Raw genomic sequence first — 21,884 nt, 5'->3', positions numbered from 1 at the left:
AACGGCTACAAGTCTGAAGCAGACCGCTCACCTTCCATCACTGCTTCTGCTGACCTTAGTATTGCTTGTCTTTCCTTCCATTTAGCTGCATTTCTGTTACAAATATTCATCCTCCACCATTTCTGTGTTTTATTCCTTCCAATCCCTCCTACAGTCACTTGTTACTCTCCTACTCATCTCTCATCTTTTAGCTCTTAGTGTCCCCTTACATCGCTTCCCATAATGTTTCTATGCACTAAACAAAATTAGATGGCTATTAAAGTATGTAAGTAATGCTATAGCTTTCAATTTCAATCAGCTTTTACATGTTTTGCAGTCCCTAGTCCCCTTTGTTAAATAACAGCGCTGCCTTCTAGGCGCGCATCCCCCCACAGCTGCCCACCCTTCATCTGCACCAGCTTCTCAAACAGAGCCCCGAACATGGATCATTCTTCCCTGTTCAGACACTCTACAAGCATCTGAAGGAGCAGCCGCCTCGTATCGATGAAAAATCTGCACTTGCACCTAAGAATGTCAATTATTCAATATTTTAGTATTCAGCCTTAAGCTCTGCCAAAAGCGTTACTTACAGAACAGAAGTGACAGAATTTGGCTTTTCCCCAGCTCTACAAGAGGCTGACACTGAAGACCACTTTTTGCTGATGCAGTTTTAAGAGTTTTGAGCATAATTAAAAAGCCCATGTGGCCAAAAGGATTTCAGAAACTTTAAAGGGACGCTGCCAGATCACACCTAAGCGCGGGGGTAAGGATAATAAAAGCAAGACTATACAAAAATAAAAGTCTGTGCAAAAAAATACAGCCCTCTTCTATATATACACATATTTATTCTAATTCTAGTTTTAGCAATAGTACAACTTTTGCTCCTCATACATTGTATTGCCTTGGCATGGAAGACCATGAACACAGGTTGTTTGAAATCAGGTGACTGCCATTGTCCCAAGGCAAGGATTTAATCTAATCTGGTTTGGGGGGGGGGTTTACATATTTTTATTGGAACAGACAAGGAGACTTTATGTGCTCGGTTAACACATCTCAGGAATTTCCAATGAGGAGTCTCAACTTTATAAGCTATTCAGTTCCTGCCTGCAAAAGCAGAGCTGATTTGCCCTGAATCTGGGAAAAGCTAACTGAGAAACTGCAAATGAAACCAGCACTTCTGAAAGTGCTATTAAGTGCCTTTTAGGCCCTATCTCTTGGCCTTTCTTTGCTTTCTGCAAAAAGGTGCAATATTCCTCCTTTCCAGCTCCACAGGGCTCTGTTAATGAGAAATCACCTTTTCAAGGTATTATAAAAAAATCTTGTAGATCGATAAGAATATTGAGATGAACATCTGACAGTCAAATTTAATGGTGTCTTTAGTGGGCGCAGACCTTGGTGTCGTGTTGGGGAAGAGCAATGATTGACATGACGATTTACAGATCGGCCAGGAACATCAGGGAAAATTCAATTCTCAGTTCAGCTTTTATATGCCAACAGCAACTATCGCTGAATCGCTTTGAGCTATGGAAAGGAGAATCCTTACTCCAGCTTTCAGCCATTATGTAGAAGTTGCTCCTTTTCTCCCGTCCCCTCTTCTGCAACATCAGTACTGCGCATCAGCTCCATTTCTAATGAGAGCTGTTAGGGTCACACAAATCACGCGATGTTAAAAAAAGGCCAACTGTTTTACATCCCCTCTTCAGGGCCATAACAGCACATTTGTATTCTGAGCACACTTACAAGTTTGAACAAGGTTATTGAAAGAACTCTGAATGCCACATTAACTTAATTTTCTTGTCCCACCTCTTTGGAAAAATCAGGTACTTGTACTTTTAGAATATCTTCCAAGCACTTGGTGTTATGAGCTTAATTACAGGTTTGTAAATCTATATTCATGAAATACTGTGTTTTCGGTGTATTGTAAAAGAGGGATTTACAGTCCCAGAAATCTGGAAGTTACTTAGGATGAAAAAATTGCAGGAGAAATATCAAATTAATAATACCTGGCATGTATTATTGAAGAAGAAAATCTGAATATGGAATTAAGTGACCATTTCTAGAACTGGTAGAAGCATTGCCTTTATGCAGATGGGTAGGTGAATATATACCTACACCCACTTTAAGGCAAGAGGCGCAAGGTTGCAGGCTAGTTTGTAGGTTTGTCTAAACCTGATGCATCTTTGAGCATTAGGATGAAGAGTGTGCCTGAAACACCCAACAGACGACACACAAGATGCTGTACATATATTGGGTTTTCCCTCACTTGCCAAAGCCAGGGTTTTATTAGCCTCCCTAGGTTGTCCTTTTAAAAGTTCAGTTCTTTAACTCTTACTGGAGGTTGGTCATAGAAAATCTTGTCATCGGGGGTGTTTTGGGTTTTTTTTTCTTTTGGTTTTGTTTTGGGTTTTTTTGTAGGGAGGGAAGCTGAGAGGGGGGCTGCTTTTTGGTGCTATCAGTATCTAGTTGAGATAATAAAACTGGCAAAGCTGCACGAAGCTCCCATCCCCATGTAAAGCCGGCTGTACCACGACTGCTCTTCAGCTTCCTCATGAGGTGCGTGGAACAACAACAATAAAAAGAAAAGCAGAAACACCGCAAATCTAGACGTTGCTTAGGCAGTGGTGCAAACTGCACGTCACCAGTTTGGGAAGCCACTGGACACCACTGCTTGGACAGCTTAGGAGACAGCAGAAGCAAGAGCTTCGCTGATGCCATGTACCTACAGAAGTAGCCAGCCAGGGGACAGCCAACTGTTTGATTTATCTGAAGTCTATCTGTGCTTATTTTCTGCCAAAGACAATCAAGCAGGAGCAGGAAGATTAATGGCTCTGCACAGCTAAGCCTGTCGTTGGCACACTTGTCAGCATCCCTCCACCTCCCACCATCGCTCCTTCCATCCCAGTGCAAGTTCCCTGCCTCTCACTGCATCCCAATTCCCTTGAAATCCTCGTGGATCTTCACCAGAGCTGCTGTCACCTCCGAAGGGGATGAGCAAGTCTCAGGCTCAGGGCAGATGGGGGCTGCATTTGGAGAGGCGGTCCGGGTCAGCTGTGCACGCCAAGGGGAAATACAGGGCAAAAGCAGCGCTTCTACAACCAGTAACGTATGATATGCAAAGATTTGCCACTAAAAAGTCATCATTTATCACAGCCTCCCAGAGGTGATACTAGAGTAAGTTCCAGATAGATAATCTGTCTCTAATATAACAAATTCAGGCTGCCACCCTCCTTTGATTCTAACATTAACCCAAAAAAATATAATCAATTACCCCTTCAATTTTTTAAGAAACTTGGGATTTCTCTGCGTTTAACAGAAGGTGACGGCAGTATCTCAAACTCCTCTTGCATTAGCTGCTAGCAAATTATGCTTTTCCCTGGCAAATACCAAGTCATTGAAGGCATCTTTTATTTCAGGAACTCAAAGCATCTTTCAGACATTAATTCAGTCAGGTTGGCACCAGCTCTATCATGGAGAAAAGCAGTGCTGTCCCCTTCTTCAGGTAAGCCACGGACACATTAAGTGCTTTGCTTAAGGCCAGAAATGAGTCATTGGAAGAGACATCATGCACAGTACATCTCTCATGCTGCTGCCATCATCAGCTCACAAAAATAAAAGGAATAATTAATGATAGCCTCTGAATTTATATTAGAATTTAAGGAGTTCATGGTCTGAGCCCACTACATCATGTAATATTCATCTAGCTATAATTTATGTGGTTATTGTTAGCTACCTATCCTCACACGACTACTTTTTTTCTTTACGGAAAGTCTCCAAAGACTTCCCCAAATATACTCTTTTTAATAGTAACATAACTCCAGATTAACCTAGCAGCCACCTATGGTGAATTAGTCAAAAACAAACTAAACACCAAGAAAAATTGCCTAACAACCAAGCCTTTGAGGGCTGCCATGCCAGAGCGCACATGGTTCGGGAGGTGCCACACCAGCAACTTCACATCACTTAAAAGCTGCAGTTACTCACCAATGTGAACAAGTGTCTTGACTTTTCCATGGGGCTTCATCAAGATGGGATTTTCCCCCCCCTGCCCCCATTATCCTAAAAGAAGATTTTAAATGTACAGCTGTCATTTGCACAAGAGGTACGTTTATGGATCATTTACTAATACTGTATGTTCTCCTATCCTTTCAGCTATAAAAAGTAAATTGTTGGTTATGATTCATTGGTCATACCAATGCAAATGCTGCCCTTTAAATATGGCGTGATTAATTTAATAGTTCACTTAGGCTGCAGGAAGTTACCCAGTAGAAATAAACAAATAGTTCAATTCCAGAGGAATTTCACATTGTTTTTATAACACTGACAGCAATGATATAAACAAGTCAGAAGTATCTCAGAAACATTTTCAGTAGTAATTGCCATATGTTGCTATTAAAAATTATCCTAATTCTTGGTCAATTACAATAATATGGAATATTTCAAAAGAAATAACACTGGAATATTTGCCTCATAGTTTCCTGGCCTCCATATGTTGTGATTTCCAAAGTGACTAGGTTTTTAACTTGTTTTAGAAAGGGTAGGGTAAAATATGGAAATGAGTCCAAGGTACATAAAGCAGCTCAATTAATTTTCGTAGGTTTGTTGCTGAATGGGAGGATTTTGAATAGAACTTGGCTGCAGGGGAAAAAAAAAAACAGCATTGCCCAAATCCATCAATCCTCACACAGGACCAAAACACTCTGTTGTACCCTTTCATATTCATCATCTATTTGGGGACAAGCAACTCATCACTCTCTCTGTTCAGTGAGAGGTATAAAATAATACCTAGACTATTGAGCATAGTTTCAGGCCGCTCTATAATGTTCGTAGGGCAAAGACAGCAATTTTTTACATGGAAATGCAGTGTTAGAAATGCTTTGAATGTAAAATTAACCACAGCACTCTGCATCTGACTGTCAGCAGGGAGGAGGAGACACCTCCTCCAAACATTGGGCCCCTCAGGATTTTTCTGTGATGCTGTAGAAATGTCCCGACGCACCAGTTGTGCAGATACTTGATGCTACAAATATTCTTGTCCTCACAACTTACCTGCAAATGCATTTGGGGATTTACAAGAGCCTACAATTTTGAAAAGGTGTCTCCACTTAACCAAGCCTACCTCAAAAAAATGACTGGACATGACCAACTACATCTAGAAAGGCAAGTCACTTTGAACAATCATTTTATTTGAACAAGGAAGGGCTGGCTGAGGTTACAGCAACGCCGAATGCCACAGCTGGCTCTTGGAGACCAGACCTGCAGAAGACACCGCAGATGCCTCGGTAAAGACACGACACCAGCCCCATACTTTTTGCCTGCAGGTAGTGCTCCTGCTCTGATGGACATAACACATGCTCACTCAGCCTCTCATCATGTGCGGTGGGTTGACCCTGGCTGGATGCTGGGTGCCCACCAAAGCCACTCTGTCACTCCCCCTCCTCAGCTGGACAGGGGAGAGAAAATACAATGAAAGGATCATGGGTCAAGATAAGGAGAGGGAGAGATCACTCAGCAATTACTGTCACGGGCAAAACAGACTCAACTTGGGAAAATCAGTTTAAAGTATTACCGATCAAACCAGAGTAAGGTAATGAGAAACTTAAAACCGAATCGTAAAACACCTTCCCCCTGCTCCTCCCTTCTTCCCAGGCTCAACTTCACTCCCGATTTCTCCACCTCCTCCCCCCGAGCAGCGCAGGGGGACAGGGGATGGGGTTGGGGTCCGTCCATCACACGCTGTCCCTGCCGCTCCTTCCTCCTCAGGGAGGACTCCTCACACTCCTCCCCTGCTCCAGCCTGGGTCCTTCCTCCATGAACTTCTCCAGCGTTGGTCCTTCCCATGGCTGCAGCTCTTCCCAAACTGCCCCAGCGTGGGTCCCTCCCCCGGGTGCAGTCCCTCAGGAGCAGCCTGCTCCAGCGTGGGTCCCCGCGGGGTCCCCAGCCCTGCCCGCAACCCTGCTCCAGCCTGGGCTCCTCTCCCACGGGGCCACAGCTCCTGCCAGGAGCCTGCTCCAGCGCGGGCTTCCCCCGGGGTCACAGCCTCCTCCGGGCACATCCCCTGCTCCGGCGTGGGCTCCTCCCTGGGTGCAGGGGGATCTCTGCTCCCCGGGGGCCCCCATGGGTGCAGGGCACAGCTGCCTCGCCATGGGCTGCCCCAGGGGTGCAGGGGAATCTCTGCTCCGTGCCTGGAGCCCCTCCTGCCCTCCTGCACTGACCTGGGGGGCTGCAGGGCTCTTCCTCTCATGTATTCTCAACTCCTCTCTCCAGCTGCAGTCGCACAGGGTTTTTTTTTTGTTTGGTTTCCCCCCCCCTTCTTAACTATGTTATCCCAGAGGCTCTACCACTGTTGCTGATGGGCTCAGCCTTGGCCAGCAGTGGGTCCATCTTGGAGCCAGCTGGCATTGGCTCTATCAGACATGGAGGAAGCTTCTGACATATGAAAAAAACAGCATGAAAAACACCAAGAAGAGCCAAAAAAAAGGCTTCAGGTGGTGGGTCTACCTCTGCGATTGATGAAATCACTGCAGGAAGACTTGGATCGGCAACATACCATGAGCCCACAGTTGCAGCTATGGACAGAGGTCCAAGGAGAGGTAGAATAATCCATTCCCGTGCCAGTGTGATTCAGGCTGAGCACATCAAGCTTTAATAATGAATCACACAGTAACATCTCCTTTGATTTATCAGCTTGGGCTCTTGCTTTTCATTTCAAGCAAGTTCAATTTTAATCTTTTGAAGTGCAGGAAAAGGTACGGCAGCAGCCTAAAAATCTGTGGGGTTTGACTCCTCAGCATGATATGATGCAAAGAAACAAACCCGATCGCCCTCGCTGCACTTCTCCTTTTGTAAAAATCTCAAGAAGGAAGGACAGAGGAGAGGAGAAAGCTTCTGAGACCCTGAACTTGACTCAGTGAGGTCAGTCTTCTCAACATTGTCATATTCTTCCAAACCCAGACTGAGCCTCCTCTTCTCCCCAGCAAGTACAACATATGGCTTTGCTCAAGAAAGTCCCACTGCCTGAAAATGAGGTTGCATTAATATTTCAAATCACATTTAAGCAGTAGTCCTTAAAGCAATTTTCCTACGCACTTATCTCTGCACACAGCAGGCTCGGAAAGCCACCACTGAACTGCTTTCTTACCCTGGCTCACACGGATGCACGTTCTGCCGTGCTACGCAGTTGCAAACACGTCTGCATTGATCTCTGCCAAGCGCCACGCGGTCCATCTCTGACCGCTTGATCCAACTCTGACCACACCTTCTGCAGCTCAGAGGACCTACACGGTGACTTGCTGTGCTACGGCGTCTCAGTCAAAGTGATGAACGGCGCTAAGAAATTTTTCGTAGAGGAAATCAATTACCATTCAGTAAAAAAAAAAAAAACCCCACAGAACAGCTAAATTTTCTAAAGTAAATTATTGGCCTTTAATTAATCACCTGGGTCCGATGCCATCCTTCTTTCAACACTTTTACCAGCAATATAACATAACAGGGAAAGAAAGTGTGAATGGAGACACTGAATCCAGTCTGCAGCACAGTTTTTGTCCATTTCCATAAATTTAAAACTTCACAGCATTCTCTGAAGATCTTACCAAGAAATAGGCCTTTTTACATGATCTCTTCATACACCACCATATCCTGCAAGCTAGAAATGTGTACCTGCATTATATGTACCTCTTAGCGCAGACAGTTTTCGAAAAAAAAACAAAAAAACAAAAAAACCCCACACACCACACACACAACCCTTTGCCATAAATTTGGACAAATTAAGTCATTTCCAAAGCACCATATTGCCTTGAAGAATTTAATAAAATGACTATGCAGTTCTTTAGCTAAACTTCATCGTTTAGGAGAGAATTTTAACCTGTCATCAGGGCAGTCTCAAATTTTTCATGTTTAAGTCTCAGATGATTCTGAATTAACCTTAAGTTAATAATACAGTTGATAAAGATTTTCCTGCCTCCTTTTGAGCGTAAGAATGTAACACTAGAAAAACTGTTTCAGAATTTTTAGTTCTAAGCTATTTTGTGTCTGCGTTTCCTAGAGAAAAGACAAATCGTGCAAACACTGTCTGTGATTTGCGAAGTTTCATATAGAAATATGTCATTAAGCAGTCACAAAAAGTAAACTTTTTTGCATCCTGAGGGTTTTATGGTATGCACACCTATTGGATGTACACCTCTTTAGACACCATGTATGTTGCAGCAAAGGCCATATGACAAACTATAGTCATCATTCGGCAATTCTGATCACTTTGCCCTCACCAGTTCATTTTCATCTGAACTATTTCTTATAATCCATATCTTTGTGTTTCCAGCAGCTGCATAAGAACAAAGCCCTGCTCAAGAAGCATTTCTTTGCAGGGCATGTAATTATTAAATTGGGTTCTAATTACAGATCATAAATTACAAATGTTTCTTTAGAGAGAAAATACCCAGAAAGCTACATAGAAATGCAATGATTATTTTTGAAGTTAATCTAAAAGCCTTATGGGTTAAAAAAAAAAAAATGCAATTTTGGGATCAAATCATGATTCCTGTATGAACTACCTGCATTTATTTCTAAGATGCTGTTAAGCATTAGTGTACACAATTATTATTTTCTATTAAAATATATAAAAAGTCAACATATGTCACTCCTGTGGAGCACCAACAGACATAAGGGCTGTGCAGTTGGGGTTTCCTGTAGGAGGAGAAATGAACGGTGCCTCTGGTTACATTCTTTCTATAGAAAGACGGACATCAGTATGCAGCCAAACCCCTCCAGGAAAGCCTTAGCTCTAACATAAGCACTCAGTTCCCAAAAAGCAACTATGAGCCAAGAATAGATTAAAGAGATTAAAGCAACCAGCAAATGCTTGGTGCTTGCTCCAGCTGAAGCCACGTCACGACAGTAGTGTCCTTGCAGCATTCAAATACTCTACATTGAGGAAATATACACAAAGACGCAAAACCACAGTGTTAAGTATTTTACCAAAATGAAGCGTGATGGCTGGAAACCAGAGGCCAGAGCCAATGGCGTGTGTAGAAAACTGAGTTTTGGCTCCTGACACTGTAGCAGGGAGCACAGCACTCGCTTGGGCTCATTGTGCCGAGGGCATCAGCCATCCACCCACAGGTGGCCATCCACAAACCCATGCTGAGAAGGCTTGGATGGACCAGCCAAGGAATGGTCCACCCCGAGCGATCCCACCAAAGACAGACCACCAAAGCACAGCTGGTCCAGCCAAAGGACAGAAACCCGAGTCAGGCCTTCATCCACTTGTCCAAAGACATCAACTTCATGATGCCACAAGGACACAGCTGCCCTGGCCATGGCCAGGGTCTCCCACGCGGGGCCCTCCCAGCTGCACGATTTCCCCCGGTTGAGTGAGATGAGCCCATCAGCACGGTGGTGCAGCAGGGCTCCTGCGTGCTCCCAGCTGGGCTAATGCCATTTATGGAACCTGCTTTTGTAGGCGGTATGAAGAGAGCCCCTGCTAAAGCTTCTTTATAACAGCTGTCCTCTAAAGCGAAAGAAGGGGAAGGATGCAGCCCACTGCATTTGATACGTATGGAATAAGGAGCTAAAAAGGTTTCATCTGGGGTGGCTGAAGAAGGAAGACATGTCGAAGCAGGCGCCAGCAGACATCTCACAGCATCCCCAGTACCCTGACAGAAAGGCAGGATAGCAAATGTTATGGTTCATAAGATTTTGCTGCCATCTTCTGATAAAATGACATTACATGGCAAGAAATGCAGCTGCTGGGGTTTAGACTGCACCGTCTCCCCTGTGCCCATGCATACACGGTCCCCCGCAGGAAACCCACCTCCTTCGGCTCCCCAGCAGCCTGCTGGGCTCATTTGGATAAATTATTTAAATTACTGCTCAAATTTCCTGCTCCAGATTTCTACCTTGTCAGGCAGAAAACAACTTTGTGTGTATCCTAGCATATCCATCAGTACACAGCAGTTAAATACCATCCTATTGTGCTTCATGATAAACATTTCAATAATCATAACTCCTCCATGCTTCAATGTCCAAAGATCATTGATGACCTTAAAGTGATAACTTCAAATCTGAGGTGTGGTAGCTACTGAATTTTCTTCCAAAAAAAATTTTTTTTAAGTGTTTGTCCTTCTCTGAAAATGGGTTAAATATTTCAGTGTCTCATTTAATAGAACATTTTCCCATTTTTAATTCTTGAAAAATGGGACTTTATATAATATACAGAAAAATCAGCCTACCATTAAAAAATACTTCTTCTGAGGATAATGATGAACAGCCCACTTCTATTTTGCATTACAGAGGCACAAGCCCTGCTCCCTTCTCAAATGCACCGTGCATGACTTCAGAATAAAACTTATACAAAACAGTCAAACTGGAGCAAGAACAGTTCCCTTTCAGTATCTTGATCTGCAAAGCTTTTTCTGTACCTCAGAAAGAATTTATGTTTTTCTATGCCACAATATAAATGAGATCTTTCCATTTCTGTTCTAGTCCTATTTATTTTACGCTCATTCCCCATTCTTCATTGCAGATGAAGTCAAATGAAACATTCCTTTTAAAGCCACTCTCTTTTGCTCAGCTGAATGTCACACTAATAGCACTTCAGCATACGTAATAGGGCCATTGAGGGTTTTTTTTTTTTTTCCTTCCCCACACTTAGGATAAACTTTAAATTCCTTTGTGGGTACTTAGAAATTATTAATATTGTGTCTGAAAGTGCAATTTAAAATGAAATTTAAAAAGCATTTGTTACTTATATTTATTCTTTCCTTACTATACCTGGATTTCAGTGATCTCCTACATTTATCACGGGTGCAAACACAGATCATAGAATCATAGAATTGTTTAGGTTGGAAAAGACCTTTAAGATCATCCAGTCCAACCATTAACCTACACTACCAAGTCCACACTAAACCAATCAAGGGTAGACTAGACTAAACCATGTCCCAAAGTGCCACATCTACCTGTTTTTTGAACGCTTCCAGGGATAAGATAAGATCTAAGGTATAGCCCTCATGTGGTGCGGCCAAGTGCAGCGTGGCACCATGAAGACGCCTAACCTTGTCCAGCCCAGACAGTAGCTCTGATTTATCGGGGACACAACAGGAGTAACCCTGTCCCGGGCACCACGCAGTCCTTCCCTTGCAGGGGAAGAGCAGCAAAGTTCCTCCAGCCTGGTACGCACCCAGCTCTTCTGGGTAACGTCCCTTCCCCACCTCAGAGTGTGAACACTAAGATAGAATAATGCATTGGTGATGAATCTGTGCTTTTTAGGGGGGGGAAGATCAATTATTTACCATCAACTTCAGTCATTACACAAGCTGAAGAAATACTGACAATTTTTTTGCTATGTGAAAAGCAAAAAGCAGAAAAATAGACTGAAGAAATCTATATTATGGTTTATTAGAAATTAATAGTACTTTAATAATATTATTGCATTTAATAATGGTGGTGATGTCCTTCTATTTGAGGGTGTTATAAGGCTAACTGTAAGGTTTAAGAAATTAGTAACTGAGCACTTAGCCTTTCATCTCCAAGACACTTGTTCAAAGCTGGCTTACCATGAGTTGCAGGTCAGAGACGTTCTCAGCTTCCCATGGGCTGCCCTACTAGCAGACAGATGCTTACATTATAAAGTGTTATTAAATACTAATTGATAGAGTGGTTGATTATATGCAAGGAAAAAACAGTTTTCTTGGGCAACAATGATTTGTTGACACCAAGGTTTTTTTAACACGCACAGGCCAGCTTCCACAAAAATTGTTAAAAAATATTTTACAGTTCCAGAAAATATTTTTTTTCTTAAAACTAGATAGAGACAGAAGGGCAGAGGTGATTTAAAATGTGTCCAACAAGCACAGTGACTGAAGCATCCCCCCAGCAGACATGGAAATACACGTGCCTAAATCGGACCACATCTTTGGAGGTTAGTTTCCTACATCTCGGGTAGATGCCCGAGCAGGACCATGCTGCTCCGGGCAACCCTTTTTGCTGGGACACCGTAAAAATGGGCGAGCTCTGCAGCAACAGGGAGAGACTGCCTGGTGGTTACAGCTGTTGTTAGAAGGAGGAAGACCCAAGTGGAAAGGTCTGGTTTACATCAGACCAGCTAGGATGGACCTGAAACTCTCCCATAGCCCCATCAGGTTTTCTCACTGTAAGATTTTAAGCTTTTACAATAAGTTAATTTTTCAGTGTCCATCTTGTATCAGTGTGAAATTAGAACATTTTTTAAAATATCAAATATTTTTGTAGAACAGAATAATGCTTGTGCTTCCAGAAGGTTGTCTTCTGGAGGGCTCGGTGGGAAAGCTCAGGCAAGATAAACTCAACAACCAAACTTCCCTTCATCCTCACAGAACCTCATCCATCGTCCTTCTCCCCAACCTTCTCCTTTCAGCAAACTCTGTATCTCTTTGCATCCTTCTCAGCCATCAGCTTACATGCTCGTGAAATACTGCATCCAGACACAGCATTTCACGGAGATTCCTCTGTGCTTTCAAAAAAGCCAAGCTATTATCAACACAATAAAGTGTTTTTTCAAATATTTGATAGCAATAACATAATTCATTTTGGGGAGTCTGTTCTACTTTCCAACTGGTTTTCCTCACTAATTGGGATAAAGCCTTTCTGAGCATGATTCCTGACCCCAAGACTGACAGGCGTAAATTATGTGGACATAGTTAGGAGAAATTCTCTAATTGTGAGGAGAGTTAAGAACATGAAGACTTACATCTCTATTACAAATTTGGGACAGATTAAGGATCTCTTTCAGCCTTATCTCCTGTGAGTCTCTGAAAAGCATTGCAGCGTGTGTGCATGTCAGTTTGAATCGATACAGAATGTCCTCTGGAAGTTGGTGTGAATTCCAGGTGTACTTTAGTCTATCACTTTGTGCCTATCAGTAGTAATACGTCCAGTTTCTCATGATTTCCTCACCAGATACTATCTACAGTGGACAGCTAGGGATTTGTCCTAAGCTAGGATAACCTCTCCTAGAATAAATCACCATTTGCTTTTCAGTAATGAGCTCCACAACACTGAACTAAATTTAAATGATAGAAATGATCAGAAATCCATAATATCCCATGATTGTCGCTGAGGCTTGTTTACTTCAACAAACCTAATACCATCTGATTAAATTTTGTAATGTTTACATATCGTACCATGAACTTGCTCAAACATCAGAAAATTAGACTGACTCTCCAACAGAAAATGATAAACAAATTAATTCAAATCCATCAACTTAAAATGTAAGAGACTGCATTGTTTGTTATGGATGTGGATCTCAAACACTCTGTGTTCGTATAACTGCACTGTGGTACAGCACACACATTGTTAACTGGCTCACATCTCATCTAAAGTGGTTTAATTTAATATATTTATTCTCATGCATAATTTATTGATATTTCTTGCATAATTGCTACTTTTTTTTTTTTAAGAGTTTAATGCTTTTAGTTCATCTGTGCAGAATGGTTAGCAAATTTAGGCATAAAAAGTCATGACCACGCAGACACAGAATTCATCACCAGGGGTCAGACTCCAGATCCACCTTATGTGAGCAAAAGGCCACAGCTGTCAGAATGCTGAAGAGCTACATCATCATGTGAACTACAAAATAAATTATCCTACAACAGTGTCCAAACCAGGATGACTTCTTCATTTGAGCCTAATAGGTTAGGCTTTCTATACTTTGATTAAACACACATTTAAACAACCATATTAATAAAGTAACCCATTAACCGACAACCGAATTTGAACAAGCGAGATCACAAGAGTTCACGATCTATCTGAAACCCTCTGCATTATGACGTGCACCTGTTCATAAACACGTCCATCCACCATGAATAAAACCAGCAATCGCAGCCGGTGCCTTTGAGCACTAAAAACATTAGTTCCTGCACCACTGCAGAATGAGGCCACAAATTTACTAAACCTAGCAGACATTGAAGAGTTTATACTATATGCATTGCACCCTGTAGTACTCATCTTCATGAGACCATTTCTGGATTTCCAACCCTCGAAAAAACTTGTTCAGTGGAAGAAGAGGATCATTTTCCATGAATGATGTTAGTTCTTAACCTATCTGATGAGAAAGCTGTCACATCTAGAAAAGGGATTAATATTCAGAGTTTAAAAAAAAAAAAAAAATCCTTGAAACATATCTCTCTCTCTGTTGTCTTTCAAGAATACCAAGGTGTTCTCCTTAGGGAACATTTCCCTTATTCTTTGTCAAGTGACTGTTAAAATTAGTTTTCCATAACAAGATATTTCAATCTCTGTTTGTGCTGTCTTAAAGTAGACAGAAACTTCTGTCTTGCCTGCAAGGATTCAAGAAACTTGCAAGCAAATGAAAAATTAATTGAGACTTGAAGACAGCCCGCTTGGGGAACCACAAGACACAGCACCACACATACCGTCTCTCAGAGTGCTCAGTGGAAATATCAAGCAGTATGCTTCAAAAGAAGCCTAAATCAAGATTCACTGAAAAACAGAAAGACAGCCGATCAAATCTTCTGCAATAAATGTTAATGAATAAATGATAAGCAGAACTGTTTACTTCATTTTCTGGAATAAGGCACATAAATGAATCCATTGACTGTCAGGTCTCATGAAGAACATATGGCTCCAACCTAATAATGCAAGTACATCCATATTTTGAAGCAATTAAAAAGCTGGCATTATTAGATGGCTTGCAGTTTATATAAAATGCATCTTCTATTTTCACCTAGGGCTTTCTTTTTAAATCTATTTCTTCCTATTCTCCATACCACTTGTTAGTTGCACCCTGAAAGTTCTTTTAGCACTGCCACGCTCCGTAGAACCGTGGCACAAATCTGGCATTTAATATATTTCTAACATTTTACATGTTATTTTAACCTTCTCTTAGCTCCTTGTGGCAGTTAAACACAAGCTGCTTGGATTAATGTCAAAGATTCAATCGTATCTTCGGCAGTGACAGCACAACTGGAAGTTTCTCCGGGGTTTTTCCCACCCACCTTCATCCCCCTCTGACCTGGCAGCTGAAATGAGCCCAAACCAAGAACTCTGTCCCTAACCCATCTCTTTTCCTACGGTGCTTTCATGACCGCAGAGACCAGTTCTGGTAGAAAACTCAATGACACCAAACGACATCGCCGTTTGGGGTTCAGCAGTCTTAAAGCATCATAAATACAGACTATGCTAAATTGGCATTCCTCTAAAGATGCCGAACAGCACCAACTATGCACAACATAACAATGTTTCTCCTAAATTCATGGCTGCCTACTGTGCCTTAATCTTCCTGGTCCTCAAAATACATTCTAAAAACCTCTTTTTTCTTTTTTTTTTTTTTAATTCAGAAATAGAAGCCTTTCCTAAAATTGCAGTAACACTACCACAGTGATTATACCACGATAAATGAACGCAAGAGACAAAATAAACAGCAGCCAGAGGCTAAAGCAGAACTTGTCAAGATCAGTCAATGCTGCGGAGCACGCTTTGGCTGTGCTGTAGTGTTATTCCCTCATGCTGCAGATTCAAAGTTTCAGGCAGAAATTAAGGTAATTATGGTAATAAAGAACAGTAAGTCTATCAGAAGTTCACAAAACCGTAGAAAAATGGCAAGTCTAGGGAGAAGTAGTCTTGATGACTCACACAAATGTGTATATTTATCCTCACCATATTTCAGATGTACCCAAAACACGTCTACTCATTCTTATTTGCCCATATTTCCTGTCTCTGTTTTCCTGTGATCCAAAGCCGGAGGGTCACCACATCACACCCCGTTCGCTGAGTCATCTCAGGCAGTGCAAACATACATTGCGCATTTAGGGCATCTGATGTACATTATGCTGAAGGTCTGAATGTAAATGTACCTTATATGCATATTTTTAAAAAATAGTTTTGAATGTGTAGGAAATGTAATGGTCTTATAATAGCACAGTTAATTACTAATATTTTTTAATACTACTGAAGTGTCATTAACGTTTCTCAATGATGGCCTAAGACAAATGTTAGGAGACTACTGTTATTAAACATCTTGTCCAGAATGTTGTGAAGATGGTGATGAATAGATGTTCTCAAGCGCATAAAAAAAGTAAAGTCTCTTAGTCCTTACCGGTGAGTCTTTAGCTATAAGGAGAAAATAAACGTTTTATGGATTTTTCACAGGTAATGATGTTGCAAGCAGAAGAAAAATTTGCATGCTGTTTGTAGTTGATGTATTGCTTCCTGAGGTGGTATCAGAATGTAATTTTACTGTTAAAGTTCCTCCCCCTTCAATAAATCACCTTGTCGTGACATTTAAATGAAGACAAAAAGAAGCAGCTTAAAATTAAGAAGTCTTTACGAATATTTTGTTGTAGTAGACTAATGGACATATACCAACACAACTAAAATCAATAATTCCATTAAAAATGTAGAAGAGAGTTTATTTTCTCCTTTACGTGACATCTAGTGTACCGTAGATTGCTTCTGAAAATATACAAATTTAGTAACAAGTTGAAAACACGTTAGGATTAAGGCACTGAGACTGTAAGTATTTGGGTTTGGGGACCCTTTTTGATGAGCACTGCAGCATACATCTTAGAAACTTCAGCAATCCAGAAAACAGAGAGTGCTGGTGTTACACTGTCAAATGTTGAATCACAAAACGAGTCTGAAAATGAAACAAACTCCACAACGGAGCTGCATTTAGCCAGCCTGCGAGAACCAGGGCTGAAAAGCATTGTGGCCAGCATCTAAAAATCAATGGGATCAAGGGTTGTGCAGCTTGAAACCATATGACAGCCAAGCTTACTAGACCACAAATTACTTTCAAACAATACATGGGCACAAAAAAGGTTTCTGTTTTCTTCTGTATTGAGTCACAGGAGTGACACATCTCCAAAACTGCTAGGAAAAGTTCATTGGAGGGAAATAGGCATTAAAAAAAACCCCACAGAATTGGTTACACGGAGACTTAAACACATGAAGGTGAAGCTTGCTTCTCTTTTTATTTTGGCAGAGCTGCGGAGTCCATGTGCCAGGGAAAATAATACAGGAGACCTGAATACATGCCCATCAGTGTGTGTGTGCGTGTTCGTTTTACCTACCAAAAGAAAAAGCGTAATAAAGTGCACTCGGCATACTTTGTGTGGGATGGGGGGGGGGGGGAGGGGGGGATGTTTTTACACTCCACCCGCAGTGTTTCGTGCCACTATAGGACGTATGATCCTCTCTGCTGAACTGTAGCTCAGTGGGACATGGGCACCTTTATCCCAACATGCCTAATCGTCCTCCTCCCTTTCCCGGGGGATAATACCTGCACGTTACCTACAGGTTAGCGTCCTGCAGTGACAGCTAAACCTTAGTAAAGTGGCTAAGGACTGTGCAGTGGGGGCAAAACCCACCCTCACACTGAGCTCACTGGAACACTTTCCAGCAAATACCTGTATGTTTTGGTATATTATAGGTACGATTGCCAGAGGGTTTCTTTTCCTCATTCTTCCTGTCCCTACATATGTCGGTGTTCAGCCCCAGCCAGCAGCTCAGCACCACGCAGCCGCTCACCGGAGGAATGAGAGTGAGAAACACTCCTGGGCTGAGATAAGAACAGTTTCATAATTGAAATAAAGTAAAATAGTAATGATAATAACAATATAATAATGATAATAACAATATCCAAAGCAAATGATGCCCAATGCAATTGCTCACCACCCACCAACCGATGCCCAGCCAGTTCCCCAGCAGCGATCGCTGCTCCCCGGCCAACCCCCCCAGTTTCTATACTGCCCATGACGCCGTATGGGATGGAATAGCCCTTGGGCCAGTTGGGATCAACTCTCCTGGCTGTGCCCCCTCCCAGCTTCTTGTGCCCCTGGCAGAGCAGGGGAAGCTGCAAAGTCCTTGACTGGCATGAGCAGTGCTGAGCAACACCTAAACCATCAGCGTGTGATCAGCATTCTTCTCATCCTAAATCCAAACCACAGCGCTGTGCCTGCTACTGGGGAGAGAATTAACTCTAGCCCAGCCGAAACCAGGACACCACACCACTACTCTCATCTCCGAAGTTATTGCACACTTCCTCCAGCTGAAGCTTCCCAGCAATCGCCGGCTCCTTCACAGTCGCTATATTATTTTTACTATCACAGCAAAGACCTCATTAGCACCTGGAAACACCTGGAAAAGGAGCAAGCCCTTCTGTATTCTTTTAATATAAGCACTTAGCATCTTTAAAGCTGTGATCAGCAGCCATCCATCCCTCTCTGCTCAAGCATATCAAGCAGTTATCAGAAATGCTCTTCACCTCACGCCAGCCGCACGCAGGCACCGCAGGCAGCCCTCGCTGCCGTCTCCAGCCCAAAAACGTGCGGCAGAGGCAGCTCCGCAGCACAGGCCATAGGTGCAGGATCACCAGCACATTTGCTGGAGCAGAGAAGCTCAAGAGAGAGTATTTTATGCCACCGCAGCTTCTTGACTGCTTGAACAAGGAAAATTAACACCAGAGAAATTATACAGCAAGTCCCTGGCGGCATCGTCTCAGCGGCACCATGAAACGCCGATGTATTTGTGCGGCAGAAGGGGTAGAGAATACAACTTCATTTTCCTGGCACACCACTGTTGGAAACACACTGCACACATGAGATGACTGTGCTGAAGTGCTCTTTATCAGTGTCCGGGCTGCATCCGGAGCCAGGGGAGCAGTCGGTGGTACAGCCACCGGAGCAGCCAGCAAGGGTCACGCCTGGCAGCATCATCCAACTGCAGTTGCGACTGATAAAATAAGCATAAACAGGGCCTACAGTTATTTCTGCTCTTTCTGCCACGCTTGATCCATCTCAGAGCTAAAGGTCCTGTTACAGGAAAGTCCACAAGTGTATTTCACTCTAAGTACAAATACAGTCCATTAATTTCCGTAGGTCACATAGGTGCCGAACCAAACATATATTTTGGTCCTTCCAATGGCTTCAAAAGCAATTGTCAAAGCCTCCAGGACAGACACGATCTGTCAGTGAGCACTACACCCAACATTAACAAGATATCCATCCATCCCTGATGTTTCCACGTGCTCTATCACACATAAATAACCAGAGCAAGAGCAGCACTAAGATGTGGCAACTGTTTACAACAGGCACAGACCTGATACAGAGATGCTACGTGTTACTGATAATTACTGCAACTCTGAGCAACAACTCGCTTGATTTTAGCTGCAATTGAGCACATCAGGTTTTTCCCCTCTATTTTAATTTATGATAATGAATTTTTTTTTTTTTTTGGTAGTATTATTGTTATTTTTGTGATTCCCAGAATAAGCCCGGCTTTCAGGGATATCTGGTGGATTTTGTGTATGAAGTTCCCAGCCCCATCTAGTTGTGCCGCCAGTGAAAGGATGAAAAGGAAAGTTCAGTTGCTGATGATACAAATCAAAATGGTTTCCTCCATTTGAAAGGACGTGGAATTTTATACTAGATTGAATTTGACACCGTATCACTAAAGTGAATATAATTCACTGTGATCTTCTTGCCATTTAGAACCAATGGCCCATTCATGTGTAAATGCGCAGAGTTAAAGAAAAAAAAAAGCACCACAAAGATAGACTATAATGCCATCTGTAGCTAAGCAATCAGTTTCATTGTGTCCCCATGATAAAAGGAAGAGTAAATATTAAACATAAAAAGGATTACAGTTTTATAGTCATTCGGGAATATAGGTTTTATTACAAAATACTTTCAGTAGCTCTATTTCTGTAAGGGCATGTATATCAATCCATATTATATAGACCACATGAATAGACTGCAATGGCTAACTCGCTGCTTAATACTGAGTCACACCTACTATGCAGATAGAAATTAAGCATCCCTGTAAGGAATAATTTTAGAACATTTCACACACATCTGCCACAAAAAGATCCCAAATCAGGAACCCTTAGACGGGAGTTTGGTCAATGTTGAATACAGCAGTGCAACAGCATCATCAGCTATGGATTCCAGGAGTCTTCTGAACAAAAGAATATGAAAAAGGCTTGAAAAAAAGTCTTCCTCATATCTTTTAAGCCAGAATCCAACCCTAGGGTTAACAGAATCCTACGGCACTAAGGGAATAAGCAGCTATTGATATCAAGAGTTGGTCTAGAATAAAGTCTGAAAAAACTGAAGTGCCAGTCCTCAAATAAAATAAACATTACGGAACAGGGCACAAATAAGCACTCCGGAGAAAGCACCACACCAAGAGATAAAAGCAGAAGCCCCCAAAGTGGCACAAGTCCAGCGTAGTAGATGCTGATTTTTTTTGCATACCCTGGTCCAAAGATATTTAGATACCAAAGTTTCAACCCTACCTCAGTGCTTCAGCATGAGGAACCCTGAAGTCCTTCCTGCAGTGCGAAACCTTCCGCATTGTTGTCTTGGTAAAAAAAAAAAAACCTAAACAAACAAGCCAGGGAATCACTGTAAATGACTGAAGTATAATGGGCTGTAAACAATTAATCTTCCTGCTTGCTTCAGTGGTCTTTAGATGAGGTCCTAAGAGCTTTATCCTGCAAATCCTTCCCAGACTGGGGAAGTTCATTAAGGTAGTAAGCATCATCTGGTGGACCTTTTCATAGCACTTTCTACTGGGTAAAAAGAAAAAGAAATATAGGGCTGTTTGTAATCATTACTTCTCTGTCACCATTTATAATCTAGATATGATTTTATAGAAAAGACCACTCTCTAAATTGCACAAAACGGGTGAATTTGCTGCTAGAGGTATGCGTTATTGTATAGCTCTGCCCAGCTATGATTGCCATTCACTACAGTTGTAGATGATTACAAGAGTCATTAAGCAGCATAAAATCATGCATGCTGGCTAATTAATGTGGAATTGACTCTCCTTTTAGTTAGATTTTTACGCCTGTTGAACTCCACTGAAATCAATAAAGTAAAGGTAAGATCAGTAAAGACTGTAGTAAAAGTGATATAAGTGAAAGAAGTCGGGCTTAGAGTTTAATGAGTAATAAAACTCTAAGAAACAGAAAAAGAAAATCAAACTTCCAGCTACATCTGTGTATTTATTGTAATTGTACATGATTACTATCATTCAGGCAATTTTCCTCCACATTAGCGTTCAAGTGATGCTTTGTAAAATTCTGGGCTTCAGTAGAAAAGTAATGAAAGTGTTCAGAGCAGTGTGAACGGGGATATAATCCCCAAAGAGTTCAAGCTGAAGTTTCTAGTCTTTACTCCCACCACAAAACCACTCCAGCTTTACAAAGCCTCTTTCCAAACTTTCCTCCCATTTGCCAAGCATTGGTTTCTACGTCTCCTTTCATTGCTTGCCTTCAGCTTTCAAATGGACATCAGTTCTGTCCTTACAGACCTCAAGTCTGAGTTAGGAAGCTGTAACCCAGTTTAAAAGGTTAACAAAAAAAAAAAATGTTAAACCAACAAAAAAATTAAGTCTGCATCCTGATAATTAAAGCTTTATTCAATGTTTCTTTGCTTTCTTTCTCCTTTGTCCCACACACTTTGCGACCACCTCTCTCAATCCAATGTTTTCCAAACTTTGTTAAAAAAAAAAAATGTTTTTTAGCTATCCTAAGAGTGACATGGTGCTGTGACATGTGAAGCTGAGCTAACTGTCATGTCTGATTACGTGATATAACATAACACGATTTGACAGGCAAACCTGATGTGACACCACAACATGAAGAGATTCACTTTTCTTTAACCATGAGCTAGCATCATGCTTTCTGCAGGAGATACATGCAAGAAATTTGCTATCCAACTTTTTTTTTTTAGCTGTAGAATTAGCCCTTGACCTTTTAGTGATGGCTTGAAATGAATAGTGCCAGACTCACCTACCATGATGGCCTTGTATGTTCTAACAATAATTTTGCTGATGACAGGATCAAGCTATTGCCATGCTGAAAACGAACCTGCTCTTTACAGAAGTTGAGAGATTGCTTCAGAAGTCATTGT

The sequence above is a fragment of the Pelecanus crispus genome, chromosome 9 (genome assembly GCF_030463565.1).
Source record: "Pelecanus crispus isolate bPelCri1 chromosome 9, bPelCri1.pri, whole genome shotgun sequence".
Classification (NCBI taxonomy): Eukaryota; Metazoa; Chordata; class Aves; order Pelecaniformes; family Pelecanidae; genus Pelecanus; species Pelecanus crispus.
The sequence above is the reverse complement of the archived record's forward strand: the minus strand, read 5'-3'. Positions refer to the sequence as shown.